This window comes from Adiantum capillus-veneris, chromosome 12 (assembly GCF_014529385.1).
Source record: "Adiantum capillus-veneris isolate H3 chromosome 12, ASM1452938v2, whole genome shotgun sequence".
Classification (NCBI taxonomy): Eukaryota; Viridiplantae; Streptophyta; class Polypodiopsida; order Polypodiales; family Pteridaceae; genus Adiantum; species Adiantum capillus-veneris.
Window position 1 is genome coordinate 45,351,985 of NC_140942.1, and position 16,889 is coordinate 45,368,873.

At 41.9% G+C, this 16,889-nt stretch overlaps 1 pseudogene; it reads left to right on the top strand.

Moving 5' to 3' along the window:
• Window positions 1–2,693: 2,693 nt before the first annotated feature.
• The window catches only part of LOC147445687 (pentatricopeptide repeat-containing protein At4g33170-like), a 42,510-nt pseudogene continuing 28,314 nt past the window's right edge, over window positions 2,694–16,889 (top strand).

The window sequence follows — 16,889 nt, forward strand, 5'->3', positions numbered from 1 at the left end:
GTGCATGCATTGTTTAGTAGCTTTTCAAACTCTTTCTTCTCATCTAGATCATTGATGTTGTCAGTCTTAAGGACAACTAGAACTTTATCAGCTACCCTATGTAAAATATCTTGGGGTTGATCGCCATATTGTTGTTGTATGAGGTTCAGAAGGGCTTACCTCTCGTGTATCCCTTGAGTGGGGGGCCTTAGTGATGGGATATGCTTATGTATCACCAAGTTGACTTATGTATTAAATACTTTAAATATTCCCTCTTACGTTGTCGTGCTGTGACACGTACATAGTGGGAACGCATGCTACAAAATCTATCTTGTATTTTTTTTAGATACATAATTATATTTCCTATAATGTACATATGCATATGTAAGTATAAAAATAAGCTTTCTATCTCATCTTATTATTTATCTCAAGGGTAATGTATTCTTACTTTACCATCAAAAAAATACTATGGGAAAAGTGTCAATAGCTCCGCCTCTTTAACTTGGGGCAAAAAAGCATTGATTCTTTATTTCTACTATTTCATTATCATCTCACACCCTAGCTAGATCCTATATCTAGGGTAAACTCCAATATATATATATTCTATGTATTTTTTATACTTTTCTTATATTTCTTTTTAAATAGCTACTAGGAGAGAATCAAATCCTAGTGGGACACTAGGTGGCATGATTTCAAAGATACACTTATTTTAATGCATTATTGCAAGCATGATTACAAAACTTTGTCAAGGAGCAATGTCATGATTTCATATGGCATGAGGTGTCCTTTGGAATCAAATGAAAGTTTAGGCTAAGGGGACCACATGAAGACTTTTGCTGCCAGAAATGGACCCTATTTTGATGAATTTTTTACACAAGGTTCCAATCCGAATTGGAGAATGATTTTAAAATGAAAAAAATGAAAATCGTAGCTAATGAGCTGAAGTTTCTGCCCATATTTTTACTTTTTTATTTGGAGCTACGGTTGAGGAGATATGATCAAAATACTGGACCCCAGTCTGCCCACATCATGCAGGGACAGCTCATTTCCAACTTTTCCAATTCCTGTTCACACTGGCTCCTCTCTTCTTGTGTAAACCCTTGTGGGTTCCCTTCACCTATAAAAGGGGACCTCTTCTTCCTTGGAAGGAACTCAAGCATTCAAGCCATTGATGAGAGGAATTCTTGAGGGAGTGAGTAGTAATGCCTAATTGTACTTAGCCCCATTAACATAAGCCCAAGCCTACACTTTCTCCTAGAGGAAAACTAGCCATTCTTGTACGCCATCCTTGGAGGATCAACTCTAATCAAAGAAGGTGTTGTACTTGGCGTATCAATCAACGTTGAATTCTCCCCTCTTCTTCTCTCTCCCATCAATAATGGTGCCGAAGGGTTTCAAGTAAGATGTGTTCTACATTGATGTTTTCTTGATTTCTTGTTGTTTTCATTTTCATCTCTAATCCAACATATATATATGTATCTAATCTCATCTCCTTAACCAAACCTATCTCTCTCATTCTTAGTAATTCATCCTCTCTAGGTTCTCTTTGCTACAGGTACATCTCTCCCCGCAGTATCCTTATTGCCTACGGGCAAGAATAGGGCTTGGGAGGGAAACTTCTCATCTCTTCACTTCTCTCGTATCTACATTTCTCACATACTATCCTAGATGAATAACCCACATGATGATCATTTCTATCGCTTTCACTCTGTACAATCTATTAGAATTAACGTATGGATTAGCCGTAAAATACACTTTCAACAACGTATAGTGTTTCTCTTCGGCCCTGAAAGGCTCAATGAAATACTTCTATCACCGGATCCCATCATACTACCTCTCATAGACTATAATTTTTCTTTTGATGTAAGCGTAGTTATCTTGCTATGAACCAAGAGGATTTGTACACACAATTAATCCCAATCACTAGGCAAAATATATATATTATGGTAAGCACAAAACTACAATTCCAAAGAACAATTCGTAGCCTATTTGGTCAGCCAAGATTGAATGCCATTAACTCATCCATTAACCCTTTCATATTACCCATGATACGATATGACCATAGCCTTGATGTTTTCATCTTCGTATTGTTTTGACATTCTCTTTTGCGTTCTTTCTTTGTGTGTGTGTGAGTGCAAGAGAGAAAGAGTGAGTCTTCTTTGATTGCACTTCTTTCCAAACCCTAGTCTTCATGGCATCCATGGTTTAACTCCTTCATATAGTTTTTGTTGAGTTCTCTCACAAACTCTCACAGCCATAAGCCCGGTGCTTTCCTGGCAAGACCGCAAATTTCTCGACAACGTATCCCCATAACTAAGGTCCTCACACTCATCCATTGTGGGCTATATGCTGAGACTAGGAAATGGCAGCAACATTGCATACACATTTCCAAATGGAGCTGTAGGCCTTGTTAGCAACCAACTTGATGCCATTTCAAGTATGATTTTGTATGGGGGGTTTGCTTGCCCAAATATTGCGGAGGCATGCCCATCCAGTTTCAATCAATGAGAGCTTTGTGTTTGACGTGTTATGAAATGACGATGCATGTTTAAGATAGGTGTACACTTAAAAAGGGATGTGTGTAAACACCCTAAATTTAGAGTGGACTTTAGTGGAATCTAGAAAATCTCAGATTTTAGAACCAGACAAGGATGCTTTAGGATCTGGTTTTGAACGTAGAGCGAGAAGAGACTAGGCCTACCGTGGGGGTGAGCATGGATCTCAACTCTGTGACTCTCGCGAGCTTCATTGTGAAATCTACCATGGTCGACAACTTGCAAGCAACAATGCACTCTGTAGACCACACGGCTCAAGTAACCGCTCTCTCCCTCCCTCCCTTCCCCCCCCCCCCCCCCCCGTCTCTCTCTCTCTCTCTCTCTCTCTCTCTCTCTCTCTCTCTCTCCTCAGCGGCATGAAAATGGGTTTCTTGATTCTCTTGATTGTAGGGTTTATTGGATGATTGTTGAGATATTTTTTTGTCTTAATGTATAGGGCATTGCTGCTCAAACTACTTGCAATGTTTGCGGTTTTTGTGGTCACAAGCTTGCCATTGGTATTTCAGAAGTCAAACTCTGTCACAAGTAAGCTTACCTTCCATTGTATTTTCATGTTTACAGAGATCTTTTGCTAGATCTTTTGCTGAGTGTTTGTTCCATGATTCCTGAGATATTTTCTTGAGTGCTCGACATAGGATGGGATAGCCAGATGCAGTGACTATGAAATCATTAATTTCTGGTTATAGCCAGCATGGGTGCACGATGGAAGTTTTTGAGATCTTCCAAGAAATGCTAGCCAAAGGTCTGGAGCCAGATGACTTTGTTTTGTCTAGCCTCTTGAAAGCTTGTTCAAGTGGCTTATTGTTTGTTCAGGGTATGCTTGTCCATTGTCTTGTAGTGGAGATGGGCTTTGATGAGGATTCCATCGTCGGAAGCGCTCTTGTTGACATGTATATGAGATGCGGTGGTATTTTAGATGCTTGCAAAGTGTTTAGAACTATTCCAGGAACAAAGCTGCCGTTATGGAACTCCTTGACTGCAGGGTTTACATTGTAGGGGGGGCAAGGTTTAGTGTCGAGTTATGTCGAGGATTTGTAGAGACAAGGTTTGAAGCCGGACAAGCTGGGGTTTGTTTGCTTTCTTTCTGCTTACAACAGATTGGGTTTGGTGGGAAATGGCTACACCCTTTCATTAGGAAGGGAATGGGGTATAAGGGGGCCTCTTTATTTTCCATGGGATTAAAAGGGAGATTATGGATGCGGCAAATGGGTGGATGCCATGTGGACTGAAATGGTGGGTATGGCAGGTCCTAAAAAGTAAGTGGTCCAACTTGTGCTCTTTTACAAAATACAAAGATAAAATCTCTTATAAATTCAAAAAAATTAACTTTTCTCTAAATAGTTGAGTAAAAACCAGTACTTTATCTCTCTAGTGGCTCTCAGTTTCTCCCCCCCTCTCTCCTAAAAAGGGGTCCCTCCAAAAATGTGCTGATCATTCCCTCCCTCTCTCTCTACTGTACCATCTCTCACTTCTCTTCACTTCACTTTCAGTTTTCCCTCCCAAAAGCTTTGTTTCTCTTTCCTTCCTTTTAGTTTTCCCTCCCAAAAGCTCTACAACAGAAGTTTGAACCTTATTTCCCTCCTCAAGCTTACTGCATTCTCCTCAAGCTAAAGTTATCCATTTCTCCATGATCCTTACTAAACACCTCTACCTAAAGCTGAAGATCTGCTGCATATTCTTCTGCTAGATCATCCCTCTTTCTTTCCTCAACAAGTTTCCTACTCCTTCTCCATTGTGCTCTCTAGAGAGGATCTACTTTCCTCTCAAGCTTTGCAACATTATCTTCCCAATCAAGCCAACAAGCAGGTGGAGCAGTATAACAGTAAGTGGCATTCTTCGTCTGATGTACCACCAAGAATCTTGCTCTATACAACTGAGAACATGGATGTGCAATCTCTAATCATAAGTTTTTGTCTGCAGGTTATGCCACTATTCTCCATGGCATCATCGGTGGGTACTCGACCACGTAGGAGTGTTATTGACTCCATTTCATGCATCAATGTACAAGACGACAGTGGATGTTGGGTGACGATGGAGTTCAAACGATTGATGTGGGTGACAATGCAGCCCAACTCAAGAGGTGCACACAAGGTCTCAAGGAGACACATGGCTTCTCGAGCACACCATTGGAAGGGAAGTATCATGGAGTTCAAGCAAACCCATGATGGAAAGCGTCTTGCAAAGGTGCAACATGTGTATGTTGCTTCACAACTGAAGCTAGAGACAACAATGGCTCCATCAAGGTTTCTTGAAAACTGTAATTTCACTCCTTTGTCAAATTTTTAGATTGTATATTTTGTATTTGTGTTGTATATATTGCTTTGATGTCTATAAGGATTTCATTGCTTGTTCATTTTTGCAAATGTATTCCCATCTGATTTTGTAGAGTGGGAGCCAAACGAGTCCTTCACAGGAACTTTTGAGGCCATCCACATTGACCTTGGCAAGTTGCTCTATGCTGGTTGTCCATCTGTGGAGCTTGTCTCACGGGACATTTTTTTTTATAACCATACTTATGTAACGCCTAGGAAAACTGGGTATGGTAATCTTTCTCCAGTTCATCCACCAACCTTGTAGAGTATGGAATGGCCTAGGCCTGGTGCACTTCATTGCTAAATACACATTCACCTCGATTCTCCTTTTGGTTGCTACGATCAAGGCACCTATGATTCCCATAAAGCTTCCCCAACTTGGTTTATGTCCCTTCATGTGTTCATGTTTATCTTTTGACTGCAGAGTGTTTACAGGACACCAACAATGTGGACTTGCAAAGGGGAAAGTGCGATCAACAGTTTCCTTGTAGTTGGATGGCAGACTAAGGTGGTCAACCACCAGGGAGATACAATCAAGTGCTCTGTAGTTGTTGAGAATGTGGTGTGCAGATACCATATTGCGAAGAAGAGCTTGTCAATCGTCTTTCCCTACAAAAGATGGAAGCTGACAAAGGGAGAATGGGAGGCACTAGACTCTGATGTTGCTCCTAGAGAATCAAATGATATGAAAATATGCCTCCACAATAATGCAGTGCATGACATCTCAATGAATAACGACTGGAATCTCAGTCACCTTTGCGAGTATCTTAATCTTAGATATACCTTGTCCAATCAATATGTTTTTGTAATCAATGAAAAGGTTGTTCGTTCCAGAAAAGAGAAGAGCTTTCTGTGTGAAAACATTGTTTTTCCGCAATGTATTAATGTAAAAGCTTGTAACTAAAACGATTTCTCTCCCATTAATACATATGGCGTTTTGCATCTCTTTCTCATTTTTTAACTTGTTCAAGATTAAGTTTGAAATATGAAAGTTTTTTAGTTTTGAGCGTGAAGACTTTCAATGCTGGTGTCTTTCAATGCTTGTTGCGTGATTTTGTTTATAATTATAGTTTTAAGTTAATTTGATGTTAATTTTAAGTGCTTTAAAAAAGTGACACTGAGTATAAAAGTCACTTTGTAGGATTTAAACTTCATTTCTCACATTCAAAAAACACAAGCTTTCAGCTCTCTTCCCATCTTCTTCGCGAACATACCCATGGCAACATCTTCTGATGCACTTCTTACACAATTATAGAAGATAGGACTTGCAGATCTCGCACATGAACTAGTCAGTGTGTTTGAGAGGACGATCGACATGCATGCCATTGCTAACCTTCATGTAGAGGGATTCCAGAGCTTTCAGCTTTCTTGACTACATGATGGAACACATGGAAGAATATGCAATAGTCTTTGAGGGATCCAACATGGCGTGGTTGCTAGTGGATTTTCTCAAACGCCTCTATGCGGATGACAAAAACTTTTGCTATTGCTTGTTGAGGTTTATAAAAGGGCTTATTGAGCGGGACTACAGGATAGAGGATGAGGATGACCTCATAGACTTCAGCATGGGGTGCATAGGCACCCAATTCATCTCTTGGGACATGGTTCTAGTATTGCTTGTTCTTGAGGGCATGGAGAAGGGAAAATCAAAGGAAAAGGCCAAGCAAAAACCTCCTGTAACCATTGTGGAGGAATCAAACGAATTTATTGAAGAGTTTGATGAGCAAGCTAAAGCATCTATGGCACTTGTCCTCTTGCAAGATCCCAGCTCCACTAAGGAGGAAGATGGGATGATAGAGGGAGACGAGGTGCTCCTGACCTCCAAATTCTCACTTTGCATGCAGTGGTGGTGGATGGTTGTCACTTATTGTTCCTTGATGACATTGCAAAGACATTAGGACTCACAGAAGATGAGTTGCTCTCAGTGCTCGCTATCTATGCGGGCATGAAAGATCCCATTAGAAGGCAAGAGAAGGTCAACTTTCAAATTGACTTTGAACACCAAGGTCTCCCACCAAGCCTCTCATTCCTCCCTAGTGAAAACGAACAGAAGTTGGTACAAACCGTGGCAAATACAATTATGGAAATCAAATCATGTGACTCATTTTATGAAAGCATCCCGAAAAGCGCTTTTCTTCCACACAAACCGCTGACCATTATGGGTGGAGAAGATCGCTCTAGCATCGACCTTACAAGGAAAACTCTTGAAGAGATGGATGAGGAAATTGAGGTATCCACTTTTTAACTTTATCGATAGTAATTGTTTCCTATATATAGCAAGTGTTGAAGTTGTTTAAAATGTTTTGCAGACCACATACCATGTTTAAAAGTTTGCAATGCGTACTGGTAGTTCATGCAACAATCCTATGGGTAGAGATAGCTCCCTGTGGCACTACCTTGGCCATCTGGGGCCATCCGTTCTTCGAGTTGCACAAACAAATTTCTCCAAGCATGGTTCTGTGGAGCTGCTCAAGTGCAAGCCATTAAGTGCCATCATTGCTGAAGATTCCGTTACCCTTAATGCTCACAACTGTATCTTGGTGGATCGAGAGGCCGCATTGTATGCTTTTACAGGAAAGCACCCTGGGTCAGTCCTCTCCCACTGTGCCTTAAGCCTAGGTCAAGGGGTGACAAACCCAAAGGAGATTGTCACATTTTTTGGTGTCAAGTCGGCCATTCGCCCTATACCAAAAGATGTAATTTACAAGAAAACCAACTAGCCATGATGTAATATCCAGAGCAATATACAATAATTTTGTCTTCTGTATTTTGTTTGTCACTTCATGTACTTTTTTTTTCTATTGCACATATTGGCCAATAAACCTTTTTCTTCAACGCGTTCATATGTCCTCAACCATCCAAGCACCCGTCTGACGTGGGACGCATACCGGTGAATATTTTGTGAAACGGAGCCGTTTCGGGTGCGTACGGAGGCCGTGGGATGACCAAAAGACCACGACAATGACCAACGACGCGAAACAGGATGCAAAAATGCCCTGTGCACCATGGCGCGCATGGGGCCGTTTTGACCAGGGCCACCACAATGACCAACGATGTGGAACGGGCCGCAAAAATAACCCGTGCGCCACGGTGTGCATGGGGCAATTTTGACCTGGTCAAAACTGTCCCATGCACGCTGTGGCACCGCAAAAATGCCCTGTGCGCCACGGCGTCATGCACGCCGTGGTGCAGAGGGCATTTTTGCGGCTCGTTCCACATCATGGTCAAAACTGCCCCATGCACGCCGTGGCGCACAGGGCATTTTTGCGGCCCGTTCCACATCATGGGTCATCGCCGTGGCTTTTGGTCGTCCCACAGCCTCCATACGCACCCGAAACGGCTCTGTTTCACAAAATATTCATTGATAGATGTCCCACGTCAGACGGGTGCTTGGATGGTCGAGGAGGTGAAATCTAACTACTTGATTAATTCAAACACTTCAACAATAGAAAGTACACAATTAACTATTAAAGTTACATCGAATGAGAGAAAATTGAGTCGTTTATATTATATCAAAAGATTACAAATCTGATAAACAGAGGTTACATGGGAAAACTAATTCTTATGGAGGCACCCTTCATTCCTCAGAATCCACGCTAGAGCTAGATTTGTATTTTTTAATGTAACTCACTTTGCATGCATCATACAAGATCCACGGCATCCTGTAAAGCCAAAACAGCCACACGCTGGATACGTGTAACTGAATCTGAATATTCGTCCATTCTTTCTCTTACCACCCGAGAAAAAGCTGCCTTTGGTATTATTGGCTCTGTGCTCTTTTGATATTTGTGGATCTCACATAGAGAAACTATTCCAAGCTTCCATCACGTTTTCTTCTGTGCTGTTGGCGGTGGTGGAGGAGCCGCTTGTTTGGCCCATTGAGGAGGGTCATTTTTATACTTCTTCCTCCTCTCTTCTTGGGCTTGCTGCTCTTCAGGTGTGAGCTTGTCCTTTTTCTTTTTTGCACATTGTTTTGCTCTCTGAGGAATTTTTGATGGTCTAGAGCTCCTAACCTTTTCTTGTTGGGCGGCCTGAGTCCTGTCCTCTTCTGCTCTCTTCTCGGCCTCTGCTCATGCTTGTAAATTAGCCAAGTGGGCTCTCTCAGTCTCGGATCTCTTCCATTCTTCTTGCTCTCTCTCCCTTCTTTGTTCTTCATGCAATTTCTGTGCTTTTCTATCTTCTACGGCCTCTTTCTTTTCTAACTCTCTCATTCTCTTCCTCCTCTTGGCATCTCATGCTATTGAAACAGGATCACTCGGTATTACCTTGATCACCCGTTTTTTGATTCGCGGAGGGAATTTCCACGGTGTAGTTGCGACTGCTTGAGCTTCAGGTGTTGCCGTTGCTTGATCTCCAATTGTTGGCATCTCATGCTATTGAAACAGGATCACTCGGTATTACCTTGATCTTCCTCCTCTTGGCATCTCATGCTATTGAAACAGGATCACTCGGTATTACCTTGATCACCCGTTTTTTGATTCGCGGAGGGAATTTCCACGGTGTAGTTGCGACTGCTTGAGCTTCAAGTGTTGCCGTTGCTTGATCTCCAATTGTTGTTGTTGCTTGATCTTCAGTTGTTGCTGTCGTTCCATGAGCTCTAGGTCTTGTTTCCTGTGTTGGTCTGTTAAGAGCTGCAAATGCCTCGAGGTCCGGTAGCGGTGTGCAATTCGCATGTTGTAGTGGCTGGAGATAACCAAAAATCTGTCTCATGGTGTTTTGATCCTCTGTAGTTGAAGGTTGGGTTTTAGGAGCTGGTTCTTGTGGTTGAGGCTGTGGATTTAAAACGGTGGATTCTGTATGAGGTGCTGGTTGCGGATTTGCAGTGTTGTCATTGGCAGTGGTGTCATCGTTTGTTGACCGATGGGTCAACAACACAACATAACTCAAGTTTCGTACCAAAGTCTTATCTTTTGCGAGTTATGAAATGCTGCGGATTATGGCTATAAACATCATTTGTAATGAGTAGTTATTCTAGTTTCGAAAGCCGGGGTGCAATGGCACTTCCAGATTGTAAATGCAAAGCCATTTGACCCTTTCAACCCCATTTTTGGTTAAACCTAAGGTAGCCTTAGTATATAAGGTACCTAGGTCATTTTGTAAAAGGACTTTTTTCATAATTAAAACTTTAGCGCTGCCGTCTACTGTGTGTGAGAGAGAAAGAGAGTGAGTGTGAGCTTTATCCTCTCGCTACGCCCGGCTCGCTCAACACATTGGAGATCCGACTGCACCATTGCTATAGGCTCGAGGAGAGCTACGCGACAACGCCAAGCATTCCACGCGAGACGAAGCGCACACGCCGACGTATCTACGAGCTATTTATGGCCGTAAGTGTATCAAACGATGTCTGTTTTCTGTGTGCTAGTAGTCTATAGAATCGTGGCGACATAAGCTACGCATAGGTACTCATAAATTTCAGTTTCGGGCACTTTCAAAATTCTGCTCTGTCATCCTACGCGTTTTCCGCAGATTGGTTTAGAGTAAGGGCTTTGAGTGTAGAAGCGTAGGGAAAGGTGTATCCTAGTGAGGGGATGGTGTTCCTCAAGTTTCGTACGAATATAGCATGATTATGGGAGTTACCTTCCGTATGTGTGTATGTGGCTAGGTGGTGTAGTTGAGAGTAGTGAGGTTCTTGATTGTGGTTTAGTTGGCCTTCTAGAGTGTTGTATGTGTAGGATGGTCTTAGCCTGACAAGTTAAAGAGATTTCCTCCGTGTGCCTATCGTGTCATCTGTGTCCTCGATTGACATTATGTTGATCTAGGTAGTGTTTGCATGCACTTCATGGGTGTGTGAGTCGCTCCCCGTCCAACATTGGCGCCGTTGCCGGGGACACAAGGACGTAAGTAGGTTTCCTACTAACACTCGTGTGATGGTTGCTTGATTTAGTTTCGGCTAAAGAAAGCATTTTTCTTAAGTGGATCCGGAAGAGGATATTCCACGATCAAGTGGATAGCCAGGAAGCGTGCGTCTTGCCGAGGGTCTGCGACTAGATAGGTTTAATTAGGATCTGTGGATTAGAGTAGTTGTTGGTGGTCGAGTGATTTATGAGGTGATAAAAGCGTTTACTAGTTCGTGTGTGGTAGTGAAGCGTTTTTCTACTCATAGATGCAAAACCCCATATGATTTGTAGGAGTAGCTTTAGGTAAGTGATCCGATTCTGATCTAGAGCTATTCAGCACTGAATTATTTGCTAAAATGCTTGATTGCATTTGAAATCACGGAAAAGTGTGCTTTTGAGGGTAAAAATGCATTAAACAAGCTTTTGTGGATATTTTTGTATGACTGACTGATGCTGTGCATATAAAAGAGCATTTGCAAGGGTTCTGTGAAGAAAACCTGCAATTCTGTAAACATAGACATCCTAGGATGTCTCAAGGGGGTTCTGGAGACCAAATTTGAAAATTCTGAATGCACCAGTGGGTTCAGAGGGTAGGTTTTACCCTGGTAACATATTGACTTGGGTGTTTTCCCCTATTTTTGTTGACCAAAAGCCAAAAGGCGGAGTCAGAAAATCTAAAATTTCAGCAAAGGCTTAATTGAGTGATTTTTGCATGTTTTTGCAATTGTGAAGCATACTTGCACTTGCTGAGAGCATAAGGAAGCATCAGGGACACTTCAGTCTCAAAAAATCAGCAGCAGACATCCTACGCGTAGGATGTCTACATGGTGATCTGGTGGAAATTTTGAAAATCTGAGGTTACCGGTGTGTTTAGAAGGTAGGTTTTACCCTATTTTCACATGGAAAGTGGAAATTTGACCATATCTTGACAGATCAAGACCAAAAGATGAGAATGGTCGGACATCCTACCCAAATTGTGTCCAAGGCATAATTTTTGAGACCAAACCATAGGATGACTCCAAAGGCATGTTCTAAATGTTGTATTGAGTGCATGTGACAAATTTAATCTCATTTGGGTCAGTGAAAGGAAGATTGAACAGACTTTAGCACTTTTGACTGAAAAAGGCAAGAATAGCTAGTTTTGGGGGTCTTTTGACATCCAAACTCAAATCTAAGCATAGCATTGGGTTTCTGGCATCAAGGGGAAGATGTGGCTCAAGTTTGGGGTAATTCTAAGCAATTAGACATCCTACGCGTAGGATGTCTTCACCATGATTTAGCACTTCAAATCAACCTCTAAGCATACCACAGTGATCAGTACCTTAAGGAGAGTCTGTGGTTCAAATTTGGGGCAATTCTGAGCAGTTAGACATCCTATGTGTAGGATGTCTAAGGCATGTTTTTTAGACCAAAATTCTATTGTGACCATACCATGCTGTCATATAGCCTTAGATAAGCCTCCTAGTCAATTTTGATCCAATTTGGAGTTGATTTGACTTAGGAATTCATCAGGATAGACATCAGGCTTTTGGAACAGATTCTTCATCATTTGACCAATCTATAGGTGTCAAAATCAAAAAGTAAAAGTAGCTGTGAGTTTAGCACATCAAGGGGAAGCTACAGTGCAAGTTTGAGCTGAAACAGGGCAAAAAGACATCCTACACGTAGGATGTCTCCAGGGTCATAAAGTGGTCAAAATTCTACTTTGGCCATATAGGGAGGTTCCAAGTGTCTCAAGGATTCCAAAACTTTGTTCAAAAGTGAATTTGGACCTTGTTTGGCCTATTTACCAAGCAAAGACAAGAATTGTTAGACATCCTACTCTTGGAGTGCATAGAAGCATCCAAATTCAATTTTGAGTATACCATTGGGTTACTGAGCCCTAGGAGAATCTTGGGATCAAGTTTGGACAAAATCTGAGCACTTAGACATCCTACGCGTAGGATGTCTCTAGCTTGATTTAGGACTCCAAACCAACCTATGAGAACACCACTGTGATCAGCACATCAAGGAGAAGCTGGGGTGAAAATTTCAAGTCATTCTGAGCAAAAAGACATCCTACGCGTAGGATGTCTCAAGGCCATTTTTAGGTCCAAATGAAATTCTGAGCATACCATTGTGTTGTTGGACTTAAGGGGAGTCTATGAACCAAATTTTGTTAAATTCTGAGCATATAGACATCCTACGCGTAGGATTGTTTTAGGGTCCAACTGTACTTTTGACCATACAAAAGTGTTCACAGTGTCACAAAGATCCCAAATCTTCTTTTAAAATTGAATTTGGACTCATTTTGACCATTCTAAACTGCATTTCACTGTTTTGGCCATAACTTTCATAAACAGTATTGGATCGGAAAAGTTTTTATATCAAAACGTAGCCTGAGAGCGACTCTACAGATCTTAGAGCAAAATATGAACTAAATGTATGCCTACAGCAATCGTTTAGTTCTATTTTGAAAAAAACGTTGTTTGAGGCCTCAAAATTCATCCGCAAGTTAGGGGTGTCTGAAAGCGACAATTTGCGAGAATTCTGACGAAACGGTTGCAGTTTAGGACATAGTTTCGACTTTTCCCTAACCAAAGCACTTGAACACAGTGGACTAAGTCTACTTGAACCAAGCAAAATCTCTTAAGCCCAAAAATCATGTCTACCCTAGATTCAAACGCAACTTACACAAGCTTGGAGAGCCCGACGATAGAGGAATATCCTCCCACAATGGATCTTCCAAACTTGCAATTGATAAAGACCCATCTTGTTGAGAGAGTTTGGATGATTGGTCATGAGAGTGAAGGACCATATAGATACATTGACGACAATGAGGTCAATCTTTATAGGTGCTCAGATCCATACCTAGAAGAGATAATGGATTACAAGCTCTTATATGTCTACACATACGGAGTCGACTGTCAATGGAGATCTATAGTTGTCGACAAGTATGGACGAGAATACAGAGTTGTAGAAAGCACAAATCCATAGACTGTACTAGAAAGAGGTGGATATTTGGTCAATGAAGGACCACAAATGCCTCCACCAAACACGGGAATTCCAAGAAGAGAGCCACCAGGATTCCCTTCAAGAGCGATAACGAGAGAAGGATTGGGAGAGTCTCTGGTTAGACTTGTAGACAATCGACGAGTTAGACCATCCCAAGTCTAGAAATGGGTAAACAGAAAATACTCCGGAGATAAAGATCCGAGAGATCACGTAACGGCTTTTAGAAGAGTGATTAGAGCAGAGGAAGTTTCAGATTTTGCGATACAGTTCGTGGGATTTGGATTGACTCTAGAAGATGATGCAGCTACATGGTTCGACTCGGTGGAAAAATGGGATTTTGAGACCCTAGATGAGATGTTTGAGGAGCTTATTGAAGAATTCTCGCCAAAAGGCATTGCTCACAACACTGTCTCGCAAATCCATAGATTCAAACAGAAAGAGAATGAATGAGTACGCAAAGCATCATTACGGCTCAAGAGATATGTTAAGCTCTGTCCGAGAGCGGAATTACCTACGCAAGCACGGCTGATGCTGATCTTTATCCAGGGAATGAGACATGCGGGCCTTCAGAAGGATCTGCATATGATAAGGAGGATGACGCTAAACGAGTTGATCAAAGAAGCTCTTTATCTAGTGGATAACTGTGAGGCATACAAAGAAAAGGACTTAAAGAGTCAAGGAGATGACACATCCTCTCAGCATAGTGTTTCACAGATAAGTGAGTCCATTGACAAGCCAACGGCACCTATTGATCAAGAAAAGCTTATTGATGACTTGGTCAAGAGGTTGATTCCTCTTGTAAGGTCTGATTCGGGAGAGCCGAAGTGGTGTGAAATTGAGAGAAAATGGACGAACCATACGGGGGAAGAATGCTATTATAGCATGGAAAATGCTAGGGAGAGGTATGTACAACATGTTCCAGAAGCATCTACTCCACCTAGATACATTACAGGGAATGCGCCAAGACAAGTAGGAGTTTTAAGGCCACAGCTTGTCTTAGGACAACAACCTTCGCTGCCAGGTGCTAGAATGCCGGTAGACATGAGATACATGCCAATGATGGAAGAATCAAATAAACCAACGCCAGTACCAGCTACAATGTGGTATAGCAACCAAAGTGAGTACTACCCTTCGGAGCAACAAAATGTTAGAGAAACACATGGAGTGGTGAGGCCGGTACAACCTCCACCTCCTGGGTTTCAGTCGAAAGAAAGAAGGTATGAAATGGACGAAAGGACATTGCGATTCATTGAAAATAGTGTCTTTTCTAAGTCAAAGCTTGCTTATAGCCAAGAGGAAATGCTAAAAGAATCTCCTCAACCAGAGACAGATTGTCACAAAAGTCGTGACAACCACTTGGTCAAACAATGTCCTCATACGGAGATCACTAAAGTAAATGCTTATTGTCTTGAGTGTGGCATCACTCACTTGATCCCCGATTGCCCGAAAAAACCAAACCAAATCAGGAAAATCACGACAAATGTATCAGGGATTGTTCAGATCCCTAGTAGCTCAGAAAATTTTAAGTGGTTACGAGAGCACAAGCTCAAAAGAAATCTGATGAGAATCCAGAGACAAAGAACACGGAAAGTGACATGAGTCCAAAGACAGATGATGGACCAAAGACAGACGCACCTAGTCAGAAAACCAAGAGCAAACGAAATAGTTGGAAAGCTAGAAAGACTAGGATGAAAGCACGCAGGGAACGAGAGCAAAAATCCCTAGCTGAGAAGCTTACCGAAGCTGAGGAGAAGATAAAACAACATGAGGAAAAGGAGGCACCTTCTCTTACACAAATGGTTAAACCTCTAGAAGAACCATCCACGGATGTGAAACCGAGAAGTGCTAGTTCAAGAGGATGTGTGTTGGCAGAGAAGGTTAATGAGACATTAGATGCCCTCTTGAAAGCCTATGATGAAAGGCTAAAAAACAACCAAACCCAAGAACACAGGTGGATGACATATCCCTATGCGGAACTAGAAAAGCAAAGGTTTGAAATGTGCAAGAAAATGATTCAAACAACCCAAGATTTACTAGAACCACAAGTTGCAAAACCTGAGGATGTGATCCGTGTTATGCCTACACAAGTAATCCCACCAAACCAGGAACTAAAAGAGCCAGATTCTAGTCATGAGCACATACCAAACCTCAAAACCCAGCATTAGAACCAAGGATAGTACTGAATACCACGGATAACTCTTCCGAGGGATTTCACCAAGCTATACCTGAGGATTGTAAAGAGATAGATGGTCTTGACGAATTGTGGAAACAAGTCAGAGAGGCCAATGAAGCCGATGACCTAAGAAGACGAGTAGACAAGACTGGTGATGAACGAGGAGTGTTTCTACCACCAATAGAGGAATTTGAGACTGGATCTCAAATGAATCTAGACGTGCAATCTTGTTGGGGAGACAAAGGATCTGTACAATCTATGGATAGTCAACCCCATTCGCTAAGAACACTACCGTCCTACATGGGAGAGTACGAAACCAAGTCAGAAGTGGTTGCTGTCCCATCACAGATACTGTCTCCCAACAAGGCCATTGATTCAAAGGGGCTAGTAGATATTCTATCTACCCCAGTCACCTGTACAATAATGTTAGCCGAGTTGCTCATAATAAGACCAAACATGTGGGCTAATGTGGGTAAATGTCTAGAGAAATTTGGTGTAAAAACCCCAATGACTCAAATCAAGGAAGGCATCAAAGAGCTTGAAATGCCTTAGCTAAATACTAGGCCAATGCCATTAAACAAGGTAGGTGAGTATTACGAGGGAGAAGATGGAAAAACCACCCTTCCTGTGGAATTAAATGGTGTAAAAACCATGGCAATCCTTGACAGTGGAGCTGGTGTGGCCATTGCAACCAAAGAGGTTTGGAAAAAATGGGGAAAACCTGCCTTGATATCCACACGAATGACCCTGCAGCTTGCAGACGGACAGAAGGAAAAGCCCCTAGGACTCCTAGAAAAAGTACTTGTTACTTCTTGTGGCATTGAATATGAACACACTTTTGCTGTTGTTGACTTTGGCAAGAAGAACAACTATGACATCATTCTGGGAAGACCATTCATGCGACAATTGAAAATGGTCCAAGATTGGGGTTGTGACCATATATACCTGAGACATATGGAAACCATAACAAAGTTAACCTTGAGGGACCATAGCTATAGGGATGTGACGAGAACACCGGTTGAGGAGTTTGATTCTGCCA